Here is a 13,408-nt window from a genome sequence, read left to right on the forward strand (position 1 = left end):
CTAAGAAAGCAAAGAAAATTGAACTAAATGACTATCCTAACCTCTGTCATCATGAAGTGCTTTGAGAGACTAGTCAAGGATCATATCACCTCCACCTTGCCTGTCACCCTAGACCCACTTCAATTTGCTTACCGACCCAATAGATCCACAGACGATGCAATCACCACCACACTGCACACTGCCCTGACCCATCTGGACGAGAGGCATACCTATGTAAGAATGATGTTCATTGACTACAGCTCAGCATTCAACACCATAGTACCCTCCAAGCTCATCATCAAGCTGGAGACCCTGGGTCTGAACCCCGCCCTGTGCAACTGGGTCCTGGACTTCCTGACAGGTCGCTCCCAGATGGTGAAGGTAGGAAACAACACCTCCTCTTCGCTGATCCTCAACACTGGGGCCCCACAAGGGTGCGTGCTCAGCCCCCTCCTGTACTCCCTGTTCACCCATGACTGTGTGGCCAAGCACACCTCCAACTCAATCATCAAGTTTGCAGACGACACAACAGTAGTAGTCTTGATTACCAACAATGATGAAACAGCCTACAGGGAGGAGGCGAGGGCTCTGGGAGTGTGGTGCCAGGAAAATAACCTCAACAAAACTAATGAGATGATTGTGGACTTAAGGAAACAGCAGAGGGAGCGCCCCCCCTATCCACATCGATGGGACCACAGTGGAGAAGGTGGAAAGCTTCAAGTTCCTCGGCGTACACATCACTGACAAACTGAAATGGTCCACCCACACAGACCGTGTGGTGAAGAAGGCGCAACAGCGCCTCTTCAACCTCAGAAGGCTAAAAAAATGTGGCTTAACACCTAAAGCCCTCAAACTTTTACAGATGCACAATTGAGAGCATCCTGTTAGGCTGTGTCACCACCTGGTACGCCAACTGCACCACCCACAACCGCAAAGCTCTCCAGAGGGTGGTGCGGTCTGCCCAACGCATTACCAGGGGCAAACTTCCCACACTGCTGGACACCTACAGCACCCGAAGCCATAGGAAGGCCAAAGAGATCATCAAGGACATCAACCACCCGAGCCACTGCCTGTTCACCCCGCTATCATCCAGAAGGCAAGGTCAGTACAAGCGGATCAAAGCTGAAAAAATCTTCTATCTCAAGGCCATCAGACTGTTAAACAGCCATCACTGACACAAAGAGGCTGCTTCCTACATACAGACTCAAAATCATTGGCCACTTTAATAAATGGATCACTAGTCACTTTAATAATGTTTACATATCTTGCATTACTCATCTCATATGTATAAACTGCACTCCACACTATTCTATGGTATCTTAGTCACTTTTAAATTGTGTTTACATATTGCATATACTGTATTGTATTCTATACTACACCACTGACTGTTAAACAGCCAGCTCCAGCACATCAGAGGCTGCTGCCTATAGACATAGATTAGGAATCACTGGCCACTTTAAGGAAATGAAACACTAACCACTTTAATAATGTCTCCGTATCTTGCATTGCTCATCTCATATGTATAAACTGTGTACAATTCTACGGGTATCTTAGTCACTTTAATTGTGTGTAAATATTGCGTCACCCATCTCATATGTATATACTGTATTCTATACTATGCCACTGTATCTTAGTCCAATGCCGCTCTGACATATATGTATATATATTCTTAATCCATTCCTTACTTAGATTTATGTGTTTTTTGGGTAAATGTTGTGAAAATGTTAGATATTACTGTACTGTCGGAGCTAGAAGCACAAGCATTTCGCTACACGCACAATAACATGTGCTAAACATGTGTATGTGACCAATAAAATGTGATTTGAAAAAAATATATATACTGTATAATAATTGTCACTCACGTTAAATGTATACAGGCCCTTGGAATAAGATGCAGACGGTTGTTCTGCCCAGTCGATTGAGCCCGAACAACCATCAGAGCTCCCCTCTCTGCCCCCCTGCCACCCTCTGCTCCTCAAGGACAGGCAGAGAGAGAGAGGAAGAGAGAGGACTTTAAAAGCAATAGAACTTCATGGCACTGTTTTCTTCCTCCTGAATAGGTCTGGTCATGACAGGATATAAGATTGTGGGAACACAAAGCCTCTGGTCTCGCTCAGATTTATTCAGCTCATCTTATTTTGGAGGCATGTTGGTGCCAAGGCCTTCTGAAACACTAATAAACCATCCTCCGTCACTCCCCACTACAGGCCACACACATCCACTCCCGGAGAGAGATACCCTTGGCTCTCACAACATCCCTACTGTCACATACAGACTACAGAGCTCACAGTCATACCAAATCTAGATTCCACCAAATGCCAACTCTCTCTCTGACTCCACAAAATGAAAAAGCAAAGCAGATAGCCACCGCAGACTCATATTTCATGATATTCTAGGACCAGGAAAAGGTAACAGAGGACAGTATGATGTGCGATGCTGACGTTGGTCGAAGGTGCGGATTGACCACTCTAAAACACAGCTACCCTGTCCCAACTGAGCTGATGAGAGGACAGCTGAAGTGGGCAATCAGTAGAGGATATTTCACAGTCAGCCTTGTGTGAGAAATGACCTGAAAAGAGGATTAGAATGGCATGTTGTGACACTCATATCAGAATCACGGCGGGGAAGAAACCCTTGAGAACGCAGCATGTAAATATAACCTCGGCCTCTCAAGTGGAGATGAAGCCCATAGGATAAAAGAACTGAGCGCAGTGTGATTACAGATCGATTTGCTGCAATCAAGGCCCTTATGCCTTTTCACTGTGAAATGAAAAGATTTCTCCACTTCAAGGGCGAGAGTGATGACAACTGAGGTCACGGGCGATTTGAAGTGACAGCTCCGAGGCAGGGGCTGAGGATTGAGGGTGGAGAATTTTCTCTTTAAAGAGGCGCTATCACAAATTTCTTGGATGAAGGGCCCCTAATTATGTAAATGGTGAGAGGCCGACCTGAGATATGGCCCACAGCAACAATTGACCATGTAAGCCTGCAGTTCCTTTGTGTTCTTTTCCAACAGATGATTCTGTGCAGGCGTTAGACAAGGTCAGCTTAGCTAGGGTACCCCATCAGCTTCCTTTCTCATGTAAAGCAATGGACTGTGTTTTTCCAGGCAAACAACACACTCCCTTTTGTCATAATGCCTTCAAATGCAGCTCCACATATCTCTTATAGCGCTACATTATTACATATTTCTAGAGAAATGGAGAACTGAAGATCTTTTTCCACAGAGAAGAGTAAGCACACTTTTTTCATTAGATTTTTTTAGGGGGTGGATCAGCTTTGCGGATAGATTGTTGCTTCCATCAATGTAATTGTCTGCATTATTTCCAATCCCCCATATCTTTTTTGGGTAAACATACATACATACATATACACACTTTTTTTTGGAATATACCTTTATTATTCCCCGCAAACCCTACCACCCCTCCCCTAAATGGAGTAACCTATTAAACAATAACACTTAGGCTTCTACCTTCAGTTTATACACATTTTACAGACAAAATCTATTTTACAATAGTTATATTTTGTTTCTCCTCTATATTTTGTCCTCTATTTCTGATGTCCATCCAGTTTGATTTCTATTTGTAACTGTGCTATTTCACAACATTTCTGAACCTATATACATTTTACAGACCCCGTAGGTTTTACATTGGTTATCCTGTTGTTATTAGTCCAACCCTTTCTATTAGCCATATATTTTTCAACTGTGTTGTGATGCTTCACAAAAGTACTAAAACGTTCTATTCTCATAGCTTCTACAGATGGTAAATTATTATATATATTTTTTTGCTGAAATAATTATAATATTATTGATCAATTGACTATGACTTTTCAAATCACTCAGTATTACTATCTGCAGCGTTAGTTCTAGGTAAAGGTTGCAATTCTTTAGCCATTCCTGGACCTGAGATCAAAAACGAGCTACACATGGACAGTACCAAAATAAATGATCTAATGACTCTGCCTCCTCGCAGCAAAATCTGCAGAGCTGGGAAGATTGTATCCCCCATACAGTATATACAGTCCCTTGCAAAAGTATTCATACCCCTTGGCTTTTTCTATTTTGTTGCATTGCGACCTGTCATTTAAATTGCTTTTTATTTGGATTTCATGTAATGGATGTCAGGTTTTGGCCAAGACTGTTCGGGTTTTGGTCACTAGATGTCCCCATTGCACCTTTTTTGTACCTTTTGTTTTTCTTGCTCTAATTATTGTTTGCACCTGTAGGTCATTCCCTTGTTAGTATTTAAACCCTGTGTGTTCCTCAGTTCCTTGCTCAGTGTTTGTAAGTTAGCACCCAGCCTCAGCCCAAGCCTTGTTCTTTACAGATATTTCTTTTATTGGATTTTCCAGAGGTTCTCTGGTTTAGTTCTTGTGTATATTTTGAGTAGTCTTTTGAGGTTTGTTTTTTCCCTGCTGTTTTTTACCACTTTGTGGAGTTTCTTTTGTATTTTGGAGGATTTCCATTTTGTGCCTCTTGGCTTTATCTTTGGACATTGTGGATTTAGTTTCTTTGCCTGAAGATTTTGTTCTTTAATTAAACCACCATCTCTAGTACTGCTGTGTCTGCCTCATCTTCTGGGTTCTGACGATTATTAGTGACTGTTTCTCGCACCGGGTCCTGACAATGGACATACACAAAATAGTCAAAATTGTTGAAGGGAAATAAATAAATATAACGTGTTTCAAAATTTTTACAAAAAATAAGAAACGGAAAGTGGTGCGTATATATATATTCACCCCCTTTGCTATGAAGCCCCTAAATAAGATCTGGTGTAACCAATTACCTTCAGAAGTCACATAATTAGTTTTAAAAAAGTCCACCTGTGTGCAATCTAAGATTCACATGATCTGTCACATGATCTCAGTATATATATACACCTGTTCTGAAAGGCCCCAGAGTCTGCAACACCACTAAGCAAGGGGCACCTCCAAGAAAGCAGCACCATGAAGACCAAGGAGCTCTCCAATCAGGTCAGGGACAAAGTTGTGGAGAAGTACAGATCAGGGTTGGGTTACAAAAAAATATCAGAAACTTTGAACATCCCACGGAGCACCATTTAAATCCATTATTAAAAAATGGAAAGAATATGGCACCACAACAAATCTTCCAAGAGAGGGCTGCCCACCAAAACTCACGGACCAGGCAAGGAGGGAATTATTCAGAGATGCAACAAAGAGACCAAAGATAACCCCGAAGGAGCTGCAAAGCTCCACAGCGGAGATTGGAGTATATGTCCATAGGACCACTTTAAGCCATACACTCCACAGAGCTGGGCTTTACGGAAGAGTGGTCAGAAAAAAGCTATTGCTTAAAGAAAAAAATAAGCAAACATATTTGGTGTTCGCCAAAAGGCATGTGGGAGACTCCCCAAACATATGGAAGATGTACTCGTCAGATAAGACTAAAATTGAGATTTTTGGCCATCAAGGAAAATGCTATGTCTGGCGCAAACCCAACACCTCTCATCACGACGAGAACACCATCCCCACAGTGAAGCATGGTGGTGGCAGCATCATGCTGTGGGTAGGTTTTTCATCGGCAGGGACTGGGAAACTGGTCAGAATGAAGGAATGATGGATGGCGCTAAATACCAGGAAATTCTAGAGGGAAACCTGTTAGTCTTCCAGAGATTTGAGACTGGGACAGAGGTTCACCTTCCAGCAGGACAATGACCCTAAGCATACTGCTAAAGCAACACTCAAGTGGTTTAAGGGGAAACATTTAAATGTCTTGGAATGGCCTAGTCAAAGCCCAGACCACAATCCAATTGAAAATCTGTGGTATGACTTAAAGACTGCTGTACACCAGCAGAACCCATCCAACTTGGAGGAGCTGGAGCAGTTTTGCCTTGAAGAATGGGCAAAAATCCCAGTGGCTGTAATTGCTGCAAAAGGTGGCTCTACAAAGTATTGACTTTGGGGGGAGTGAATAGTTGTGCACGCTCAAGTTTTCTGTTTTTTTTGTCTTCTTGTTTGTTTCATAAGAAAATATATTTTGCATCTTCTAAGTGGTAGGCATGTTGTGTAAATCAAATGATACAAACCCCCCAAAAAATACATTTTAATTCCAAGTTGTAAGGCAACAAAATAAGAAAAATGTCAAGGGGGGTGAATACTTTTGCAAGCCACATATTCTATTGGTTGCAAGAATTTTGTATAATCATTTAAATTGAATAATTTGAAGTTTTGAATCCGGCGTTGTTTTGCGTGTCAATTCATAAACCATGTGCCATGGAATCAGTACATCGGAAATCTCTTCCCAACTATTTTGCAATTTGTATGGCACAGCTGTCAATTTTTTGGTCTTTAAATGAAATTGGTATATATTTTTATTTATCACAATTTTCTTCAACCTTTTATGGTTTTTAATGCAGGGCCGACAGACAAGTTCCTTACTTTTTCCCCCCTCCATTTTTGGGGTAATGCTGCAATTAGTTGGTTGTAATTTTAGATAGAGCAGAGATTTCCATATGTCTGTGTTAGCTGCATGTGTGACATAACTCCACCAGTCCTACTTATGATATAATTTACAAAAGTTATACCTTTTTAAAATATTTTAACTAAAAATATATATTTTTTTAATCAATTATTATATTTGAGTTGAATTACAATATTTGTTGTATTATTTGTTCTGTGTTTTCAGGTGGATAAAACTGAAATTGCAACCAACTTTCTAAGGCTTGTTTAAAAAAAATACAATGCTTTGGAGATTTCGTTTTCATATAAACGAAAGTGAGTAGTTGTAATCTGAATAAATGTGAAAAGGCCATTCTTGAACATGGGGTGAGACATTCTCACTAATTTACTTGAGAACCCTTTCAGATTTAAGTATAACTTTTGTATGACTGATGCCTTTAGTGAGAGGTCTAATGCTGTAATATTTAATAATTTCTGCCCTCTGAATTCATATTTATTATATATGTAAATAGGCTCTTTTAATTTTGTCTGACTTTCCATTCCAAATTCAACTGAATATCTTTTGTTCATATAATTTAAAAAGCAGGTGTAGGCAAAACCATAAGCAAATAGGTAAACTGTGATATGACTAAAGAGTTAATCAGGGTGATTTTTCCACAAATAGACAGGTATTTTCCTTTCCATGGTAGAAAGATCTTATCTATTTTTGCTAACTTTCTATTCAAATTTATTGGAGTGAGATCAATTCTTTCTTTCGGGATATGTATACCGAGTATGTCCACATCCCTGTCAGACCATTCTATTGGTAAACTACACGGTAATGTAAAAGTTTAGTTTTTTTGTGATCCAATACATAATATAGTACACATCATAATTTGGTTTTAATCCAGAGAGGTTAGCAAAAGTATCTAGAAGAGGATCTATGAGGCTGTGGAGGGATTCTAGTTGTGGTTGACACCTTTGTTTTTAAGCCACAGATTTCTAATCCCTTAATATTGTTGGATCTAATTTTAACAGCTAACAATTCGATGGCAATAATAAATAGATATGCCGATAGTGGACAACCTTGTTTTACTCCTCTTGACAGTTTAAAACTTTCTGAGATGTAGCCATTATTTACTATTTTACACCTAGGCTTCCTATACATAACTTTAACCCATTTTACAAGAGATTCTCCAAAATTGAAATATTCTAGGCATTTATATATAAACTCCAGTCGTACTTTATCAAAAGCCTTTTCAAAATCAGCAATGAAAACCAAGCCTGGTTTCCCCATAGTATTCTATTGTTTCCAGTACTTGTCTTATATTATCTCCAATGTATCGTCGCTGTAAAAAACCTGATTGAGATGAATAATATGACAAAACCTTTTTAATTCTATGCACCAAATATTTTGCTGGAATTTTTTCATCACAACACAGTGTAAGAGGCCTCCAATTATTTAAATGGACTGGAACTTTATATATCCACCACTAGGATCCTGTTTCAGTAATAATGAAATCAGACCTTGTTGCTTGTCCAATAATCTACCGTTTATATAGGAGTGGTTAAGACATGCTAATAATGGTCCTCTGAGTATATAAAAAAAAAAAGTGGTATACTTCACTGGTATGCCATCCAGTCCTGGAGTTTTCCTGGACTTAAAGGCTTTAATTGCATCAAGAAGTTCCTCTAATTTTGCCTTCACATGAGTCTTTCTGTACAGATGTTAATTTTACATTATTAATAGGAAAATAAATCCATACAATTTAGCGTCGGTTGGTGGAGATGGAGACTGAAACGAAAACATATTCTTAAAGTACTTTACTTCCTCTTTCAAAATATCATTCTGTGAATCATGCCTGACTCCATTATTTGTAACAAGTTTCAAAGAAAAAAAATATTGGAGCATTACTATGTTGAAGATAGAAAAATTATTTGGTGCATTTTTCCCCATATTATCCAGTTCGCTTTATTTTTATAATATATTACACTGGATCTTTCTTGAATAAGTTCCTCCATTTCTTTTTGTTTTTCCTCTAACTTATTCTGTGCCTCTATGGTTGTAACGAGTGCGCTGAGAGTTGGGAGGAAAGTACAGGGAGTGAGTGTTTTAATGAATAAACAAAACCATAAACACGAAACAAAAACAACGTACCAACATGAAACAGAGTCAATAACACCTGAGGAAAGAACCAAGGGGAGTGACAGATATAGGGAAGATAATCAAGGAGGTGATGGAGTCTAGGTGAGTGTCATGAGGTGCAGGTGCGCAAGATGATGGTGACAGGTGTGCGTGATAATCAGCAGCCCGATGACCTAGAGGCCGGAGAGGGAGTATACGTGACAATGGTACAGTTTTATTGCTATCTAACTGTACTGTTAGTCCCTCAATTTCCTTTGTTAATATGGACTCTTTCGATCTAAATTGCTTTTGTTTTATAGAGGAGTACTGAATTGCATGGTGGCAAGTGTGCTCCCTCTCCGGTCTCTAGGTCACCAGGCTGCTCGTTATGGCGCACACCTGTCACCATCGTTACACACATTATGACACTCACCTGGACTCCATCACCTCCTTGATTACCTTCCCTATATATGTCACTCCCTTTGGTTCCTTCCCCAGGCATCATTGTTTCTGTTTCATGTTTGTGCATTGTTCGTGGTGCTTGTTTTGTATTATGTTGTGTTTATTTATTAAAACACTCACTCCCTGAACTTGCTTCCCAACTCTCAGCACACCACGTTACAGAATGACGCCTCACCAAAGGAAAGCATCAGGGAGTTTTTTTGTTTTGTTTTGGAGGTAATGTCGGGTCTGGGTGTCAGAACCGGAGCTACCTGGGAGGCCTCAGCCGGTTTGTCGGATTCCCATGGTTCGACGGGTTCCCCTGCCTCAGCTGGCTCAACGGGTTCCCCTGCCTCAGCTGGCTCAACGGGTTCCCCTGCCTCAGCTGGCTCAATGGGTTCTCCTGCCTCAGCTGGCTCAACGGGTTCCCCTGCCTCAGTTGGCTCAACGGGTTTCCATACCTCAGCTGGCTCAACGGGTTTCCATACCTCAGCTGGCTCAACGGGTTTCCATACCTCAGCTGGCTCAACGGGTTTCCATACCTCAGCTGGCTCAACGGGTTTCCATACCTCAGCTGGCTCAACGGGTTTCCATACCTCAGCTGGCTCAACGGGTTTCCATACCTCAGCTGGCTCAACGGGTTTCCATACCTCAGCTGGCTCAACGGGTTTCCATACCTCAGCTGGCTCAACGGGTTTCCATACCTCAGCTGGCTCAACGGGTTTCCATACCTCAGCTGGCTCAACGGGTTTTCATACCTCAGTGGGATCGATAGGCTACCATGCCTCAGCTGGCTCGACAGGCTGCCATGCCTCAGCGGGGGTACTGTCACGTATGCTCTCTCTCCGGCGCTCTAGGTCGCCATGCTCCCGTGCCTCAGCTGGATCGACAGGTTCCCGCGCCTTAGCAGAGGTGACTGCTCCGCTCTTGATCCCCGGGATCGTCATCTTGGTTGGCGTCCTGAGGCTAAAGCCACGCGTCGGGGAGGGGGTACTGTCACGTGTGCTCCCTCTCCGGTCTCTAGGCCACCAGGCTGCTCATTATGGCGCAAACCTGTCACCATCGTTACACGCATTATGACACTCACCTGGACTCCATCACCTCCTTGATTACCTGCCCTATATATGTCACTCCCTTTGGTTCCTTCCCCAGGCGTCATTGTTTCTGTTTCAGTTACATGTCTGTGCGTTCGTGTTTTTTCTTTTGTTTTATGTTAGTGTTTTTTGTTTTGTATTATGTTAGTGTCTTTTGTTTTGTTTTATGTTAGTGTTTTTTGTTTTGTATTATGTTGTGTGTTTTGTTTTATGTTAGTGTTTTTTGTTTTGTTTTTTGTTTTGTTTTATGTTAATGTTTTTTGTTTTGTATTATGTTGTGTTTTTTGTTTTGTATTATGTTAGTGTTTTTTGTTTTGTATTATGTTAGTGTCTTTTGTTTTGTTTTATGTTAGTGTTTTTTGTTTTGTATTATGTTGTGTTTTTTGTTTTGTATTATGTTGTGTTTTTTGTTTTGTTTTATGTTAGTGTTTTTTGTTTTGTGTTTTGTTTTGTTTTATGTTAATGTTTTTTGTTTTGTATTATGTTGTGTTTTTTGTTTTGTATTATGTTGTGTTTTTTGTTTTGTTTTATGTTGTGTTTTTTGTTTTGTTTTATGTTAGTGTTTTGTGTTTTTTGTTTTGTTTTATGTTAGTGTTTTTTGTTTTATGTCAGTGTTTTTAGTTTTGTATTATGCTAGTGATTTTTGTTTTGTATTATGCTAGTGTTTTTTGTTTTGTATTATGCTAGTGTTTTTTGTTTTGTATTATGCTAGTGTTTTTTGCTTTGTATTATGCTAGTGTTTTTTGCTTTGTATTATGCTAGTGTTTTTTGCTTTGTATTATGCTAGTGTTTATTTATTAAAACACTCACTCCCTGAACTTGCTTCCCGACTCTCAGCGCACATCGTTACACATGGCCTCCAAAGGCACATTTAAAAGTGTACCATACAATAAGGGGATGTGCTGTACCTATGTTATGTCGGGAAAAGTCAGTTATAAATTATTCTGTCCTAGTTATAAACAAGTTATCATCCAGTAGGCTTTGATTGAATTTCCAATATCCTCGCCGACGTGCAAATTCTGTAAGAGTAATATATATGCCAATTATGTGGTGATCCGACTGTATTCTGTCCCCTATCAACACTTTTTAAACTTTTGGTGCCAGAGAGAATGACATAAAGTAATCAAGACGACTAGCTTGATTAAGCCTCCGCCATGTATATCTCACTAGGTCAGGGTATTTAAGCCTCCATATATCCACTAATTCCAATATATCCATGACATTCATGATTTCCTTAAGTGCCTGAGGGTGATAGTTTGTAGTGTGATTTCCTTTATGGTCCATAGAGGTATTTAAAACCGTATTAAAATCCCCCACCATAATAATAGAGTCTAGTGTTGCTTGTAGAGTTGATAAATTATTATATATATTTTCAAAGAACCTTGGATCATTATTTGGACCGTATAGGTTAATAAGCCATATCTGTTTATTGTCCAAAAACATGTTTAAAATAATCCATCTACCTTGATGATCTGTTTGGAAATTGGCACATCTGGATCCAAATTACTGTTAATATCATCACCCCTTTTGAATGTCTTTGCCCATGGGAGAAATATATTTAAGTAAGCACACTCTTAGCATAAAGGGGAAAAAACATAAGAAAGAGAGCGACAGCTATGTCAAGCGCAAAGCACTTTCACTATATTGGATGTCTTGTGCAAACTCAGAGGAGAAGCTCGCTTTCCATTTAAAGGCATTGGTCATAGTCCTTTCCTCAAACTCTGACTTCTCCTCTTCGCTTCAAAAATGTGACAGGAAGAAAGGCAGATAAAAAAGAGGGATGACTGGTCTGTGCACTGCATGATACAGAATCAGAAGGAAGCAGTAATAGCCTTTCTTGAAGAATGCGCCACTGAACTTTAGGGCTGTCTTGCTTGAAAGGACAAGTTACAAATAACAAGAAAGAAGAGGGAGAAATGATTCCCCAGGGAAATACCCCCCACTGCGCTGCCCTATCCTTGCATGGTTGTGTGGTTAAGGGGTGGGGGGAATGGGGAAACACATTGCTGCCGTGGCAACTGGCCTGAAGTCACAAGCCGGTGCACACACAAGGCAACCTCCCATGAGCCATTGGGGATCAGGGCCAAACAGGGGCTCGGGGCCAAACAGGTGGAACACACCTGAGGGAGACCACAGAGCAGTCAATGTGAGAAACATGGAGGGGACTCCTAATACACTAACTCACCTGGTGCATGTGCTCCAACAACACAGCAGCTTTACACTGCTAGTGTTCTCTATTCACAGTGATCGGATCCAGAGACAGACAACATTTGCTGCGTCTGCACTCTACTTGAACCCAGCCGGTTTGTCTGAATCTCAACTTAAAATGCAGAATCTCATTATTGTTCTCTAAAGGCCAATGAGGCCCTAATATAGAGTTGTTGTTCATGAGAGACCAGAGGTTATTTTTGGCAGCACATGAAGCAAACCCCTCTGAACCTTGGACTATAAACAGAGTGGAAAGAGAAAGGCTTGCCGTTTTAATATATATTATTAGTTCCTCTCCCCAGAGTTATACATTATTTCTGAGAGCAACAAAGTCCAGACACTGAACCCCACACTGCATCCCACTGTATTACTCTGTTACAGCTCTGAGGTTTAATTTCTCTCATCTTATCTCCCACTGCGTAGAAGTTGAGTGAGATCACTGACACTCAATTTACAGCTTTGCTCTCTCTCACTGTCAATCTCTATTTCATACTCTCAAAAAATATATCGACACACAACCCCTTGCTTTTGGCCCGGGGCTTCAATTGTGGATGGCAAACTATTTTCTTGAGAGCCTTGCGTTTTCCACTGCTATGTCCCGCTTGTCTGTCTGAGGAATATTGATTAAGCAGTGTGAGGAGAGGAGCAGTGGTTTTGCCTTTCTCCCACACTAATCAGTGAAGTGGGATCTCTTGAACAGGAGGCTCAGGTTCAACACGGGCACGTCAAAAATGTCAGACTACAATAAGAGCTTTGATAAAAAAGCTTTGAGTAGTGGATGTGCATTCACACAGAGCATTCAATAAAGTTTTGTTATTTGAATGAGACAACTGGATCATTCACGGATGAAGCAGATGCTTTCAACACATCTAACTCAATTTACTTTAAACATTTTGCCATGGCATAGAGTGTAACTCTATTGCGGACATGTATCTGTCCAAACATTGAACGTTCAAGACTTGTATGTGGGTTCAAATTGGGTATCAATGGTTCTCTTTGAAGATCATTTTACCAGAGATCAAAGCTCTGGGCTTTATCCCTTCTCTTCCTCTCTGTTCTCTGTCTCTGTCCATGTGTGTGGAGTTCCTCTCCTCCACTTCCTGACTCTCCATCTCTGCTGCAGTCTCAGTGAGGAGCAGGAGGGGGAGCAGGAGGGGGAGCG

At 40.7% G+C, this 13,408-nt stretch overlaps 1 protein-coding gene across 4 annotated transcripts in view; it reads right to left on the reverse strand.

Annotated features, from left to right (window-relative positions):
- LOC139541152 (cytosolic carboxypeptidase 6-like) overlaps nt 1-13,408 on the reverse strand; it is a 422,006-nt gene that overhangs the window by 53,312 nt on the left and 355,286 nt on the right. The gene's annotated exons all lie outside the window — the stretch shown is intronic.

This window comes from Salvelinus alpinus, chromosome 16, assembly GCF_045679555.1.
Source record: "Salvelinus alpinus chromosome 16, SLU_Salpinus.1, whole genome shotgun sequence".
Taxonomy (NCBI): Eukaryota; Metazoa; Chordata; class Actinopteri; order Salmoniformes; family Salmonidae; genus Salvelinus; species Salvelinus alpinus.